We start from the raw sequence: 16,240 nt of genomic DNA, 5'->3' as shown, positions 1-16,240 counted from the left end.
AGCACTTTAAAGACCCATGAAAGCTCATCACTGCATAAATCATTTTGTTCGTCTTTAAAGTGCTACATATCTGCTGCTTTGTTTTGTTGGAGTACAGACTAACACGGCTACCTCTCTGTTACTAGTAAAGACCATAAGTCTTCCCCCAAGAGAAGAGAGCATAGAAAAAACAGAAGCACAATGAGCGCTTTATAATGAGCCTGACTGGTGGCCTAGAAGTGTTGATGTTTCTTGTTACTGAGATTAGAAGAGTAGCCTTTGGTAAAGTCTGAGCAGGCTGCAGGGGTCTGCTCTCAATTTTCATCAGGGAAGAAAAGTGCTGTAAAATCCCAGCTAGCCAGCTAAGTAGCTAAGCACCAAAACAAAAACAAACAAAAAAACACCACAGGTCCTTGGTTGTGGCTCTGAACAGTTATGTCTATGCACGCAAATATGGAGAGATGGATGTTTTGTTGCGAGAAGGAAAACACAGACCACCTGTGAAGGTGACAAGGGCATGAGAACCCCCCTTTCTCTTCCTGACTCTTGATTCTCTGTCCCTAAAATGGTTTCTATTTCCAGGTCTCAGGAGGGGGTTCACAAATGGGAAAGCCTATGGCAATCATGTAAGAATGAGAAGAACTCATGGGCTAAGATGAAAGCGGGGTGGTGTTAACTGCAGACAGGAAAAGCATCACACTATGATATGGGAGTCATCTTATTATGATAGGATCAAACCATCCAAGAAGAATTTCAGATACCTCTCATGTTCTGGGAGAAAAGGATAAGATTATGAAGACCAGGGCTAAGAAATTACTTTTCAGGGTTACTATAGGGAGTAAGATCCAACATTAGGCTCACATAAAAAGGTCAGGAATTAATAGCGTAGGATTGGTTTTGTCACAAGCATGCAAAGCAGAGAAAAACAAGCCCATCTCAACTATTGGAGTAAGTTCAATAACTAAATAGGGTAGCCATAACTGATTATTTGTATCACAATAGCGCCGATAGGCCCTGCTCTGCACTGAAATCCTCATATCCCGAGTACAGAAGAAGCCCATTGTAATATACAATCTGTGATCTAAAGAGTTCACAGTCAAAGGCATGTCTCCACTCCACTGTGACTGCTGCCTGTGTAGACATACCCAAACTAGCTTTGCAGTTTCTAGCTCAAATAACTACCGCAACAACAAGGGATGGACAACATGGACTGTACAAGTCCATTTGGAACTATGCATATATACTTCAGCACCTGTCCTGTGCTGCCAGGACTTCCCTACTCTTGTTACTTGAGCTATCTAGATCAAAGCTAGCTCAGGTCTGTCCACACATGCTGCTATCACACTTCTGACTGCAGTAGAGCTCCCCTGAGACAAAAGAAAGGTTTTAAGGGCATAGTAATTGACAGCTGGAAGGACATAGGGAAGGAGAATGAGCCCTTCAAATAAATGTTACATAGACCAGACAATCTACACCATTAGCAGGTTTCAAGTCCTTTTATATTTAAAATTTAAATGCATATGGAATACTTCATAACAGTAATTGGTATTGGATACCTGCTTAGTTAGATAATAGCTTTTATCATTGCACCTCCAAAAATGACCAAGAAGCAGGGAGATAATTTGGACGGAAAAAAGTCCAGAATCAAGGGGAAGGGAAAGAGAGGAGGGTTCTTATTAGCAATGGATGGCAGAACAAAGAGCAATGGTCTCAAGTTACAGTGAGGGAGGTTCAGATTGGATATTAGGAAAGCTTTCAGGAGGAGGGTGATGAAGCACTGGAATGAGTTATCTAGAGAGTGGTGAAATCTCCATCCTCAGAGGTTTTTAAGTCCCAGATTGACAAAGTCCTGGTTGGGATGATATAGTTAGGGTCGGACCTGCTTTGTGCAGAGGGCTGGACTCGATGACCTCCTGAGGTCTCTTCCAGCCCTAGGATTCTATGACCTCTCACATAGCAGAAAAGCTAACATCAGAAAAAATGTTACAGCATTATATATTCATCATGCCAGTTCGCTTACAATGCTATTTTCAGATCTGAAGAAGTGGGTCTGCCCCACAAAAACTCATTACTTTGTAAATTACGTTGTTAGTCTTTAAAATACTACATGACGGCTATTTTGTTTTGTGAAGATACAGACTAACCTGGCTACCTCTCTGTGACTATCGGAACAGAGGTTTGAGATGTCTTTCTGGCTAAAAGACTACATTTTGCATCTTTGGGGAAGTTTATTTTATATTTTTATGGTAGCGTTGAACTTGCTGTTATTATGAGGAATTCTTTAAAGTCTTATGTTGGTGCTGCACCTGACAAATTAAGATGCAATGCAATCATGAATATGTATCTCAGACATTAAAACCATCTGCCTGGGCACAGCCAAAGGGCCAAGAAAAAAGAACTCATACTTTGTTGTGTTGGGAGGGGACCTTGCTAACCACTAACCATCTGTACTGATCAACAGTTCATCAGTGATACTATCTGGAGGCTTTGTGGGTAACATGTTAGTGCAGAATCAACAGGTTCAGCACAGAGTCTTAGTTTACAGCCTCAGGGTGCAATCTAGCCGACAAGTTTGTCTGTAGATCCCATATTAAGATGACTGGTTTTTATTTGTTTAGAAAACTGATCAAGGCATGTGACAGAATGTGTTCTGGAATGCATTGCTGACTCATGAAGACCCAAGTGATCTGAAACAGTACACTTCCAGTTTTACGTGTACCAATAGATGGCAAATGCCAGAATGGGAATTAATAAATAAATATATTTTTTCTTGGAACAGGCACATAAGCTTCTGCAAAATAAACTCTAGGTATAAATTAGAGCACTCATACCATCAGCTACCAGATTCGCATCCCTAGCCACACTGCTGACCTTTAAAGGGGGCATAAGTACAAGATCAGGTGCAAGGAGAGGTTCCTGTTTAGAAGGTTTTCCCCACTAGCATGAGAGAGCACATCTAGCTGATTTTGAGCCCTATCCTGGGAACTGTGTCCTTTAACATTTTTATGCAAGATCCCAATAGTGGTGAATCAAAGGCACTGTGTGTTCATTATAAAAGCTCTTCCTTAGTCCTTTTACAGAGTAAATTCACTAAATAGTTAAAAACAGTTGTGCCAAATTCCTATTTTCCTTTCTTCATATCAATGCCATTTTGAATCTTACAATAGTGACAGATTATTAAATGAACTGCCAAGCATCTGACATGAAGCCTTTGTCCCTTATGGAGAAACTATTCTCTTGGAAAGCTGATTATCAAAATTTTTGATCCAAGAAAGAAGTTTGTAACTGGCTTCTTGCTTAATTATTTTCACCTTCTAACAGTGCATTAGATAACATTCATCCACTGCCCAGTGCAGAATTACAGCTCATTTCTTCACAGATAAACATACACAGAGCCAAGATGTTCTCATAAAAGATTAAAGTTCCATTCCATACCAATAGATTACTCATTCATTTTCACACTGTTCCACTTCAGAATCAGAAGAACATAAACTATTTACTATTTTTATAGCCTTTGCATAATCAACTGTTTTAATTAGCTGCTAGTTTGAGCATGACTTAAAAACATAGATTAGCCAGTGCAGACAAAAAATGGATTTCAGCATGCACAATATTGGCTCTTTTAATTTGGAGACTTAGCCGTAAGTTTCACAAATAGCAAACGATTCTGTGGCATTTGTGCCACAGGGCTGTTTGTTATTTGTGAAGTAACAAACTAACATGGACCATCCCTCTGAGACTATTAGCCATAAGTCTGTAACTTTTAACACTAAGTGTGGTCAAATACTGAATTTCACTAAATATTGTGATAAAGAGAGAGAGATGTAATAATGGTTCTGCACTGTACATGGTGCATCAGCTAAAAGTATATTTTCATTTTTCCTGTATTCGGAGACTTGACAACAGACATAGCAGTAGTAAGCCTCTTCCACTCTACATCTTGGAGCACAGGCCATTGACAATCTTTCACCAGCAGTTTTCAAGTCTTAATAATCCTGCTTGGTACCTCATGGCAGAATTCAATGAAATCTTATCTATTACATGGATAATTATTACTTTGTATTAATAGTATATTAGGACTAGACAAAATTAAGGCCAGTTTCTACAAAAGAGATTGGTCAGTGCATATTTTGTGCCTGCACTGAACCTAGATCTTCAGAAAGTATAAAGAGATTTATGACAGATTGTATCTCCTGAACACTCTAATAGTGGGTCCTGATGCCTCAAGCAAAGTTTAGCACTTTATCATAACTAACATTAGGAACAAAGCTAGCCTGGGCATTTCAATGAAATATCATTAGGCAACTCTGTAGCAAGATATACAGAACTATGCTTCCCTCTTAATATAATCTCCTATGAATTAACAAGAAACAAAGAGTATGGTTCTATCCTGTCATGACCCACACATATTTTCCTTTCTTTTCTTCTGTAACCAATGGAGTTATATAGCCAACAAGGCATTGTTACGTAATCTTTTCCTGGCTCTGTTGTAGGTATAAAAGCCTGATGGGCCACAGAACTCATGGACTTCTAGTACATGGGGAGGCGAGACAAGCAAGAATGCAGGAAACATATACATTACAATGGTTCCTTCTGCCCGTAGCAATAGGAATAATCACTGGACCAGCCGCACCATCAGGGGCTCATACACCTACCCATCTACTAATGTGATATATGTCATCATGGGCCAGCAATGTCCCTCTGCCATGTACATTGGACTAACTGGACACTCTCTGCACCAAAGGATGAAAGGACATAAATCTGACATTAGCAAGGGAAGCACACATAAGCTGTGTCTACACGTGCACGCTACTTCGAAGTAGCGGCACTAACTTCGAAATAGCGCCCGTCGCGGCTACACGCGTCGGGCGCTATTTCGAAGTTAACTTCGACATTAGGCGGTGAGACGTCAAAGTCGCTAACCTCATGAGGGGATCGGAATAGCGCCCTACTTCGACGTTCAACATCGAAGTAGGGACCGTGTAGACGATCCGCGTCCCGCAACGTCGAAATTGTGGGGTCCTCCATGGCAGCCATCAGCTGGGGGGTTGAGAGACGCTGTCTCTCCAGCCCCTGCGGGGCTCTATGGTCACCGTGTGCAGCAGCCCTTAGCCCAGGGCTTCTGGCTGCTGCTGCTGCAGCGGGGGATTCATGCTGCAGGCACAGGGTCTGCAACTCGTTGTCGGCTCTGTGTATCTTGTGCTGTTTAGTGCAAGTGTGTCTGAGAGGGGCCCTTTAAGGGAGCGGCTGGCTGTTGAGTCCACCCTGTGACCCTGTCTGCAGCTGTGCCTGGCACCCTTATTTCGATGTGTGCTACTGTGGCGTGTAGACGTTCCCTCGCTGCGCCTATTTCGATGTGGTGCTGCACAACATCGATGTTGAACATCGACGTTGCCAGCCCTGGAAGACGTGTAGACGTTATTCATCGAAATAGCCTATTTTGATGTCGCCACATCGAAATAGGCTACTTCGATGTAGGCTTCACGTGTAGACGTAGCCATAAACATACAGGGGAACACTTTAACCTCCCTGAGCATTCAGTAAAGGATTTGGAAATATCCATTCTTCTACTTAAGGATTTTACCACAAGATTACAGAGGGAGAGCTCTGAACTGGAATTCATTTGCAAGTCTGACACATTTAACCTTGGGCTTAGCAGAGACCTTAATTATCTTACACATTACAAGGGCAATTTCCCCACCTTTGACATTCTCAGGAGTGACACCCATCCCACTTAATTTAATTTACTTGTTCCAGTGGTCCTATTAATGACAGTGAGGTCACCCCCCACCCTTTTTTTTCTCTTCTCCTTCCTTCCTTCCTTCCCATTCTTTCCCACACCAACCCCACGACAATATAAACCCTGGATTCTAATCTGCTCCAAATCTGAAGAAGTGAATCTTATCCACAAAAGCTCATTACCTAATAAATAAAGCTGTTAGTTTTTAAGGTGCTACAGGACTGCTTATTTTATTGTGAAGCTACAGGCTAACACCACTACCTCTCTGAGACTATTCCGCTCGCAGTTCAAGAGCTTGAAAACTTGGGGTTTTCCCTTGAAGATCAATGTTGAGCAAGATGGAAGGACGGCAAAACCCCAAACAAATACCTAACAAAAAACCCAACCACAGACCCCAGTGACTTTTCACTCCCTTGGAAACATGGCCCACTTTGAACCACTTCACCACATTACAAGGCAGATGAACCTACCTCCTTCATAAATGGGGAGTGAGACACAATCCTACTATTTTTTACTTCAAACTTAAGAACATTTCATCAATCAGTGTCTCACACAGTCATAACACAGTCTCATACAGTTGTATCTCTTCCATGCAATCTGCATCCTCTGAGGCAATCATCTGAGTCACCAATCTAAATTTGGACAGGACATCTAGCACTGGGTTTCTTATTGCATGCAGAAGAAGAAAACCAGACACCATCTGCTGTTGCTTCCTCTATAGGCTCACAGACACTTCCCTCCCATCCAAGGCTCTCATCCTAGTCTTTCCACGGGGCATAGCCCTAGTAAGGTCCCTTCCCATTCCTTATGTCACTGTGTTGAGCACAAGCTACTTCCTATATGACTCTCCCACAGGGAGTCATATGATTGCTGAGATGCATGACTCTGCCTGAGGAACTACAATTCCCAGAATTCCTTTTCCTTAGCGAGTGAGGCTTTGGTATCAGGTCGTCTGGGAACACCTTTTCTTAAAGGGGTTGGCTTCCACAAGAGAAATATGATGGGGTGGAAGCCACAGTGGTAACCCACCCCCACAGAGTTATCTGCTGGGATGATGGTGGTGAAGGCTTTGTAGGAGATGCAGACTGTAGAATTTATTTGCCTGGGACAATTCACAATTCTTGATACTTTTGTTTCAGGCTGCCTGCATGCTGACGTGGAAAGCTGCAGAAGAACTAATGCACTTCCAGGGTGCATTAACTCAGTTTTGCATTTTCCACATGACTTTGAGGACATGATGTTGTAGGTATCTATTAGCCAGACCTTTTCCCTTTGCTAACCAAAAAGAGGACTAACTTTGTAGCTAAATATTACTTGATTTGAATAGATTAAGCACCTCTATTCTGGCCAGATATTCTATATTCTAAACATTTAAAATAAAGGTCTGGATTTACTGAAGTTTTGCAAAAACTCAGGATCAGCAACTCACTTGAGATATACAATAATAAGGAACAATTCCAACGGTCACGGGCTACATATCTACAGCGTTATCTTTGAACTTACATGCTTTCCTCACAACTCTAAACTTTTTTTTTCTAAACTCTAAGCTTTTTTGTGGTTTAACAGTTAAAGAGAGACTAGGGAGGGAGTTGCACCATTTTAGCTGCAAGTAAAAACATTAATTTACTCTGTTGTTCTGAGGCTCACTGATAATAGGAAGATGACAACTGAAGCATGTGGATAGTATTGCTCTCATTCTTTTAGTAGCAGACAGATTTTGTTTCCAATTTAGCAAAGTCCTGGGCATACTTGTTTTGCTATGTTGTCTTTAAACAGCTACCCATAATTAATTTTTCAAAACAACTTTTCTCTGCCATATTCCTTCATGTTCCACAGCTGACACTTCTCTTATTTTGCTTTTGTAAGAAAATACTTGCAGACAATTCTGTTTATATTTTAAAATACTAAAATGCATTTGATTACTATTTTGGTGATTGGAATAGTACTTCCAAAAAAATCTTCCTGTAACAACTTACTATACCTGCCAATTCCTACTGAAATGATTTTTTAACCCCAAGGGGTTGTACAAATTGAACCTCTTTAGTTTGGCAATCTCTGTGCTGGCAACATCCATAGTCTGGCATGATTTTAGTTAGCTGGAAGTCCACTCTTCATGGGTGTGGCCAAGTTTCCCGTGGTCCCATAAAGTTTGTTTCTTGCCACCAGCCTGGCTCTCAGTGTTCTGTGCTGTTATTTAGCTTTAACTTACACCTAAATGTCTTTTAAGAGCCCACTAAGCAGTGGAAGTGTTGGTAATGCTGCTAGACAATATTGACCTCCTGTGCTTTGGCAAATTCTCTCGTTCAGCCCCAGTCAGGTCTTGAAGGTGCCAGGTTCAAGAGGTTCAACCTGTATATCAAAACAGCAACCACTCATTTTATTATGTTTGTTTTGCACTGACATACATTAATGTTTAAAAACATTTTATTGTAATGTGTACTATTCCGTCATACTGGTCTTTACAGCAGCTATAAACACTGCACAAAGGACAATTGCAATGAGAGTAGTGTTACATATGTTTATACTATGGGCCCATTATTTTCAAAAGTGTCTTCTCGTGGTGTCTCAGATGTACGTGTGCAATGTTAGACATGAAAATGCTTACATCAGAGGATGTTTCATTTGTGTCAATGAAAGCTACCAGTGATGATTCTCCAGACTAGGGCACTTGTCCAATGGCCCTGATGCAACAGTGTGGGTGGAACTAACATAAACATTGTAAGTTTCACTCTGCTACACCAATCAGAAAAATGTTATGTGCAGGCATAATAGAGACACTGCTTTTGTAGTTTAATGTAATTTAGTTTATATATGAAGACGAGAGACTAATACTTTGTCCTTAATCTTCCATTCCCTTATATCCATGTCTCTCTCTGTTTCATGAAACAGCCCCAATTTATCATTGCTAACATTTGGGGCCTGATAAAAAAATATCTGTTACATTGTATTGAGATGATATTGCAACATAACCTTATGAAGTTATGTCACTATGTAGCTTGACTTGAACACAGCATCAATTTGGCACAAATTCATCACTTGACAACTTTATCCCAAAGGACTACATTTTAAAACTCAACAACTCTAGTCTAGAGCCACAGAAAAGAATCATTCTTGCCTGGTCCTTCAGTACAGGGTGTTTCCCCACCATAAGCAGCAAAATTAAACTGGCAAGATACTGCCTGTCTTACAAAGCTTAAACTCCCACTGATTTAACTTGATGTTGTCAGTTTCAAGCCACTGCTGCTGCTATTGCTATCATTTAAAGAGACACTTTATACACAAATATTTTACATACAGTACATGGATTAATCATATTTATATTGAAATATCTCCCCTAAATTAATTACATTGGAAGATCAATTTAATCCTAAACTTTCACCATTAATTTGAAAATATTGCATGGCAGCGCATTGTGCCTTGCATGCTTGGAAAATACGAAGGTGCTGTCTATCTGCTTGGTGCATCACTATTTAAAGTGATCACTGACTGCTATGTGTAATTGCTTTAAGGACAAAGAAAGCGTCTCAGGTGACTGAAGTCCATGGAATAAACTGGACATCCTTTATCATGCTCCAAAATGTCTGTTAGTCTATAAGGTGCCACAAGACTTCCTGTTGTCCTCGAAACTACAGACTAACACGGCTACCTCTCTGATATTTATCATAATGAGCATTTATACAAAATGAGTTGCAGTTTGTTTAAATCTAACTGTGACAGATTAGCATCCCAGAGCAAAAACACTCATGGCTCAATGTGGACCTGCCAGCACCTACCCACTTTTCCCTCCTGGTTCTCCAATTAATTTATTAACTTCCCTCGGTAATCCAAGTAAGCATGGTGGGGAAGGGGAAGAATCTAATTTATTTATTATATTTTTACAAAAGTTTGTCCCCTTCAGCCCTTTCTGGCCCAATGATTCTCCTCCTGCCCTGGTCCTTGCTGTTCCTTCCCATTGGTTCGGGGGCCCCAGAGCTGTCCTTCTCATGGGTGTACTGAGGGGCTATCCCAAGGGGAGGGTGGGGCCTGGAGCAAGCCCCCCCTTGCCACATGCCCTGGCACTTCCCCATTCCATCCCCACCCTGACCCCTGGCTCCTCCCCAGCCACTGTGGCCAGGGCTTACCTGGGGTGGTGAATGTCAGCAGCAGCTGCAGGGTGTCACCTCTCTCTGGCCTCCCTCTCTCTATGTACTCCTGCATGTCGTGCTCTAGAGGGCTCCCAGCTGCCTGTGGAGAAGTGGGGCTCAGCAGGCTGGGAATGCACAGCATGGAGGCATAGAGCAGGGTGCCACTCGCTATGTGCAAGGAGTCTGGGATGGTGGGGGGCAGGTGGAGCCCAGGATGGGGGCGGGAGGCCGAGGGGAGGCAACCACCTGCAGGTGCTGCTGCCACCACTTGCTCCAAATGCCCATGCCCTGCCCCAGGTAACCCTCCCACCTCTGTCCATAGGACAGCTGGTGTGGCCTAGGGTGCCCCCGACAGCCATGAATGGGATGGCTCTGCTGTTCTGGGATGTCAGGTGTTTTCCCCTGGTCACCAGTCTCTTTTCTAGTTCTGCTTCCTGTCCTAGGGAACCTCTCCTCTGACTTGCTACGCTCCTGCAGTTCTCTTCTCCAGGCTGCCTGCCCCTCTCTCCCCTCCTGACAGTCACTGAGGAGCTGGGTTTATCATATTCAGGAGACAGCTACCTGATTAAGGCCTGATCCCTATCCCCCATCTTGTTTGCTGCTCCGTTGAAAACTTGTTTCCTCAAAGGGTCCATGTAATGGAACCAAGGCTGGTAGTCCTCACCCCACCTACCTACCCACACACACACACTACTCCTTAAATGGGACAAACCACTCCGTTACGCAAATCTATCTGTTTCTTGCATAGTGCCCATCATTGTGGAATCGGAATTCTCAGCAGGTCGGATGTCCACATGAAAACCCATCTTGCAACTGTCACTTTCATTAACAGTCTCAAAAGACATAAATTTGATGGCAATGGAAATTTAAATACATTCTCTAATTCCTAGATGGTCCCTGTAAGACAGTGCTGGCTTTCTTTGGCTGCATCAGTGATACGGTAATTCTGACAGTTTGTAAGACTATTACTCATTACTCTGTGTCTGTTTCAGAGGTCACAAAAGTCACTGATGCCATGACTTTCTGCAACCTCTGTGACTTCTGCAAGGGCCATAGTGTCTAGCCCCAGAACTGCCCAAGCTCCTTACATGGCCCCAGGGACAGCTACAACCACCACTGCTCTGTTGGCCTGCAGTAGCAGACTAGGTGGCAGGAGTAGACATGGTCTGTGGCCTCAAGCCGTGGTTGCTGGTTGACTGGAGCAGCCATGTTTTACAGCCCTGGAGAGTGGTTCTTGCCAGCCAATCAGAACAGCCACAATTCATGATGCTAAACAGATGGTGTTGCTGGTCCCAGGGAACCCCTCTCTGTACCCCTCCTAAGATTTATTTACAGATATTTTTAATACAAGTCATGGACAGGTTACAGGCCATGAATTTTTGTTTATTACTCATGACCTGTTCATGACTTTTACTAAAAAATATCCGTGACTAAATTGTAGCCTTACTCATGATGTATTTGTTATCTAAACAGAACACTTTAATGTGCAGAGCTACCTAACCTAAACCTTTCATGAAAATGAAAAAAATCTATACAGGATGGTGGTAGGTGTTGGAATGGAACTTCACTGACAGAAAAAGAATTACTCATATTTAATAACTGGCAAAATCTATGTTGATATCATTTTACTTCTCTGAAAAATAAACACTGATGTCACATTTTCAGATACATTATTGTATCACTTCCTGCAACATTGCTGCTAAAAAAAAACAAATAAAACAAAAAAACCCCTCTCTCAGTGTGTTGCACTGCTAGTTAAAAATATTCCACTAAAGTTTTGTTTTTAACACAATATGGGTTTTGACAAAATGAAGTTTTTGCAAAAAATGGTATGGTGAATATTTCTGGAGTTTTGTAGAAAAAAATTGGGGGAAAAAGCCTAAACAAGCCGATGTTTCAGTTTTGATGTAGAACCTAAAAATGTCAACGATTTTTTACACAAAAATAGTTTCCCAGACCACTCTGGACTTTTGTGCTCATCACCATAATATTGGAGCAAATTCTAGATAATAGATTAACATATCAGGATCCCCTAATGAAAGTAAAATATTCATTGGCTTTTCTCCTTTTACTGTTTGTCAAAAAACTGCTAATGGGCTATGGGGGTATTGGACGTATAGAGGTTGGGTAGTTCCTCTCTAAAATTCATTCTGGATTGCTCTAGTTATTGTAGTTAGGATTTTTGGTTCCTTCAGGTAAGTGATATCCATGTGTTTTTTTTTCTATGTGCCTGGTCAGGTTGGGGTGATCTTGGTGGATTGAAGAACTATATTGAGAGCTTCAGAGATCCTGTCATCATAGCCATGTTCTGTTGACTGCCAAACAAAAGTCTCACACTTACTTCTCTAAATAAGCTCACTCTGCACCAAACAAAGCAAATAGGTTTTGCGAAAGCTTTCAATTTGCGATATGTAGAGACTATAAGTACATGTGACTCTGTTATCTTACATGGAATTGTAAAGATATACAACTAGCAGCTAGCCTTTGCTCTCTTTAGTATCAGTATTAGTCATAAATTAGTCCATTCTTCCTGTATTTTACTTGCAGCATGACTCATGTGCCAGGTCAGCTTCTTTACAGTCTATTTTAGTATGAATTTCGCTGGGTTTGCTTCCATGCATCTCAATATGATAGCAAGCTTGGGCTTTTTTCTTTTATACAGTCCTATAATTTTTGGCATCTCCAAATCTGTATGTCCTGGCTAACAATGTATTGACTTAAAAAAAACAAACAAACACCCTTCTAAGCAAAGAAGCAGTGTTTTTCATGTTACTCCTTTGCCTTCCAAGAGCTTGATTCTTTGGAATACCATATGCCCTTTATCCTAGCTGTGACAGAAGTACATCATAGTTCATAGCCTTTAATTCTTTCCCTTCATTGTGATTTTTTTCTCTCTTCTTTCATATTTGCAATGATCTTGGCTTGTTTTTCTATGTTAACCCTGACTCCACATACTTCTTCTTAATCCCTTGGGGTTTTACACAAGTAAGTTGGCGAAGACAATGTGAACCATGCCAGACTCACTTTCAACCAAACCTTCTCACTTGCATTTAAATATGCTGGTTGGAATCGGTGTTCCACACTAATGCAATATCATCTAAAGTGTCCAGAGGACTCTGCTTTAACCTCAGTCACTTGATAAGTGATGCAAACACTTCACTCATCCTCAAACGCTTTCCAACAGAACTTCCCTACACACATGGATACCCCTTAAACTCTGCCCCCGGGGACAAATTAATCCCCACTGCAAATTCACTGAAGTCAATGGAATTACCCTGGGGATAAATTTAACTTAAACATTTAAAGATTTTGAAAGTAGCAGAAGGCTTTTGAAACTTCCCTGCCCAAAAAGAAATCTGACAGTGGATACACAAAAGGGGTTTGTCAGAGGAAATTGAAATACGGAAACTGACATTGTGGATTCTGGCTTCCTTCTGGATCCTGTTTGGTACATGCGATCTACATCCCTCATGTCAGATCTTTTCAACAAATCCAATTCTGGTTTCCTTTCTCTCTCCTCAGTTTTTATTTGAATGTCCAACGTGAGATCAGGCTGAACCTCTTTGCTTACTCCCGGGCTAATTTCAAGCAAGTACTGCATTGGCAGGGCCTTTGAAAGCAGAAAGTCTCTCCAAAGTTGAGTTGTAATGGCTCTGATCACCCAGCTGCTATCAGACAGCAAGAACAAACCGCAAAAGGAGCAGTGCACCACCTCAGGAGAATGGTGTGCTTTGGGTAGATGGAAATGTTGCTGATTTATTGCACCCCTTGGGCAGCCTCTAAGCTGTTCTTCAGTGGAGCCCCTGCTGAATGAGAATGAAAGCTGCCCTTTACAGCAAACACCTCAGGTGAATGTGGCTTGCACCTTGCTAATCCAGTTTTTGTAAAACGAGTCCTCTCTTATTTCACCCTTCCCCCACTTCTGTCCTTTCTACTTTTCCCCAATTTCCTGGTTTGACAATTTTCCTTGCTTGCTATGTTTCATTGTGGCTTTGCCTTGCAGTTAGTCAATGATGTTTTTCAACAGAGTGTTTGAGCGTGATCAAGCAAGCCCCCCCACAAATGAAAGTTCCACTGAAACCAGAAAACTTTACATGCAGGGGTTGGGTCTTGTATTTCTCTCCAAGTAGCTGTTTAGCCAAGGAGCACCCACAGATAAAATTTTCCCCACCTCTACGTTCATGTCTCAGGGCTCCAGATTGCAAAGGCTCTTGACATCTCCTCAAATACTTAATTGACTGACCAATGTCTGGAAAAACAACAAGTCCTGTGGACCTTACAGACTAACAGATATTTGGAGCATAAGCTATCATGGGCAAAAACCCGATTTCTCAGATGCAACTGATGAAGCGGGTCTTTGCCCAGGAAAGTTTATGCTCCAAAATAGCTGTTAGTCTATAAGGTGCCACAGGACTTCTTTTTGTTTTTGAAGACACAGACTAACTTGGCTCCCCCTCTGATACAATATCTGGAACTAGATTTCCAACCAGCCTTCTAACTCCCTTCAAATTTCAGGTGTTTTCTGCTTGTATCTACAGAAACTGCCAGCAGTGACACCTTGGTCCCTCACAGTATTGTGAGTAAAAATTCCTTGATTAAAAAATGAAAAAATATAGGGTCAAAAGCAAGTCAGAGATCCAAAAATATTTACTTTCCTGCATGCTTCCTATCCACTAACCTTTTAAGATAGAGAACTAATTAGACTGTACTAAAGTGAATCTGTTTTGCTCCCTACCAAAAGTGGCTATAATCAGTTGATGAACAGATTTCTTTTTTTCAGGAATGAACTACTGAAAGCAGGGTTGTTCCCTAACAAAAATAAAACAAAAACAAAAACAAACAAAAACAAAAATCCAAACTTTTGTTTCAGTCACCAAGCTCTACACCAGATAACTTTTTAGGCATCTGAATCACATTATCAGTCCAAGTTTCTTCTGTTTCTTCTATGGTATTTCAAAGAACTGACCTTTTCCCTCTGTCCGGAGAGGAAAAACTCTTGTGCATGCCCTTATGTTCTGTCTTGATTACTGCAACCACTTTTTGTCTGACCTCCTTGACACTCACCTCACCTTTCTCCAACCCATACAAAGCACAGCTGCTAAAATAATCTTCTTGGCTAGTAAATCTGCACATATCCTGCCCATCTGAATCCCTCCACTGGCTCTCCCTGTTCCACCACATCAAAAATACATTTCTTGTCCTTGCTTTCAGGGTTCTCCATATTCCATCCATGCCCACATATCTAGTCTATTCCCTTTTCCACTGACTCTGTTTACTCACATCCACCCACCAGTGATATGGCCTTGATTACATGTTTGCTTGTGGCATGGTTTTGTCTGTGTGATTCTCCATGCTGCTGGTTCCTATGTATCGCATGTCCTTATAGAACTGACCTGCCAAGCCACTCTCTCACTAAAATCCCTCGAGACCCATTCGCACACTAACATGCATATTGATTTAGAGAAAATGAAATACCTGTTCTGCTTTACTTGCATGATCCTGTTGTTGCAACCCACGTGCTCTTGTTACATCTGTTGTCATCATATACAATTTAGAGTGTAAATTATTTGGCAGCAGGCACTTTTTAATCTGTACTGTGTGATGCCTAACATATTTTGGCATTGTAAAATGTTAATTAATTATATGTGCCTAGTATCTTGGCTCACCCCACCTTCCATTTACTCTGCTTCTTGCTTTAATCTCCCATCTACCTCTCCACCTCCCTCCCCCGCCCCATGACACTCAGGTCCCCTCACAGCTCTAGATTCATGCCAGCTTAGAGCACATGCCATTGGATGGAGGTAAGCAGTGTACCTGGTATCATCATATATCCCTGATTTTGCAGTCTAGCCCTGTTTTTTTAAATAGGAATGTCCCATAGTCAGGTTTGAAGATCGGGAGGTCATCGCATTGTGACAGATGATATTTTGACACGCCATCCTGTTGCATCATGCTTTTGGTGCAGCCAGCAACGAAGATGATACTACCTTGCACCGGTATCCATAATACACACACGAGGACAGCCAGGCTTGTTTTCTATGGTAGACCTGACCCCCACATATTACTTTTAACACACACACACACACACCACCCCCACCACAGAACATGGAGAGGGCCCCCGTTACCCTTCCTCTTCCTTTGTGCCTTGGCATCCTTTGCTGCACTGAGTGCAGTCAGAGGGTCGATGGCCAACCCTGGGGGCGTGGCTGAGTATACAGCGCCGGACACACGGCAGGGAGACGGGCAGAACGCTCACAACGGAGCCCCCATGCCAGCCCCCAGCATCCTAACCTACACTGCCCCTGTGGGACGGAAAAGCCCTGGGGCGCTGCGGGGTGAGCAGGCGGCGGTGGCAGGCCGCGGTGCACAGCCGCTGGAGGGAGAGAGGGAGGGGGCC

The 16,240-nt window shown here is 42.2% G+C and overlaps 1 long non-coding RNA gene across 1 annotated transcript; it reads right to left on the bottom strand.

The window, feature by feature from the left end:
* Positions 1-8,047: 8,047 nt before the first annotated feature.
* On the bottom strand, positions 8,048-16,206 carry LOC142013952 (uncharacterized). The gene is made up of 3 exons (XR_012645828.1): positions 16,135-16,206; positions 15,319-15,374; positions 8,048-8,068 (listed from the first exon to the last, which is right to left on the bottom strand). It is a non-coding gene; the product is annotated as an uncharacterized LOC142013952 (long non-coding RNA).
* Positions 16,207-16,240: the final 34 nt, after the last annotated feature.

The sequence above is a fragment of the Carettochelys insculpta genome, chromosome 5, assembly GCF_033958435.1.
Source record: "Carettochelys insculpta isolate YL-2023 chromosome 5, ASM3395843v1, whole genome shotgun sequence".
Lineage (NCBI taxonomy): Eukaryota > Metazoa > Chordata > Testudines > Carettochelyidae > Carettochelys > Carettochelys insculpta.
Note: the sequence above shows the minus strand (reverse complement) of the source record. Positions and strands in the feature narration are given on the sequence as shown.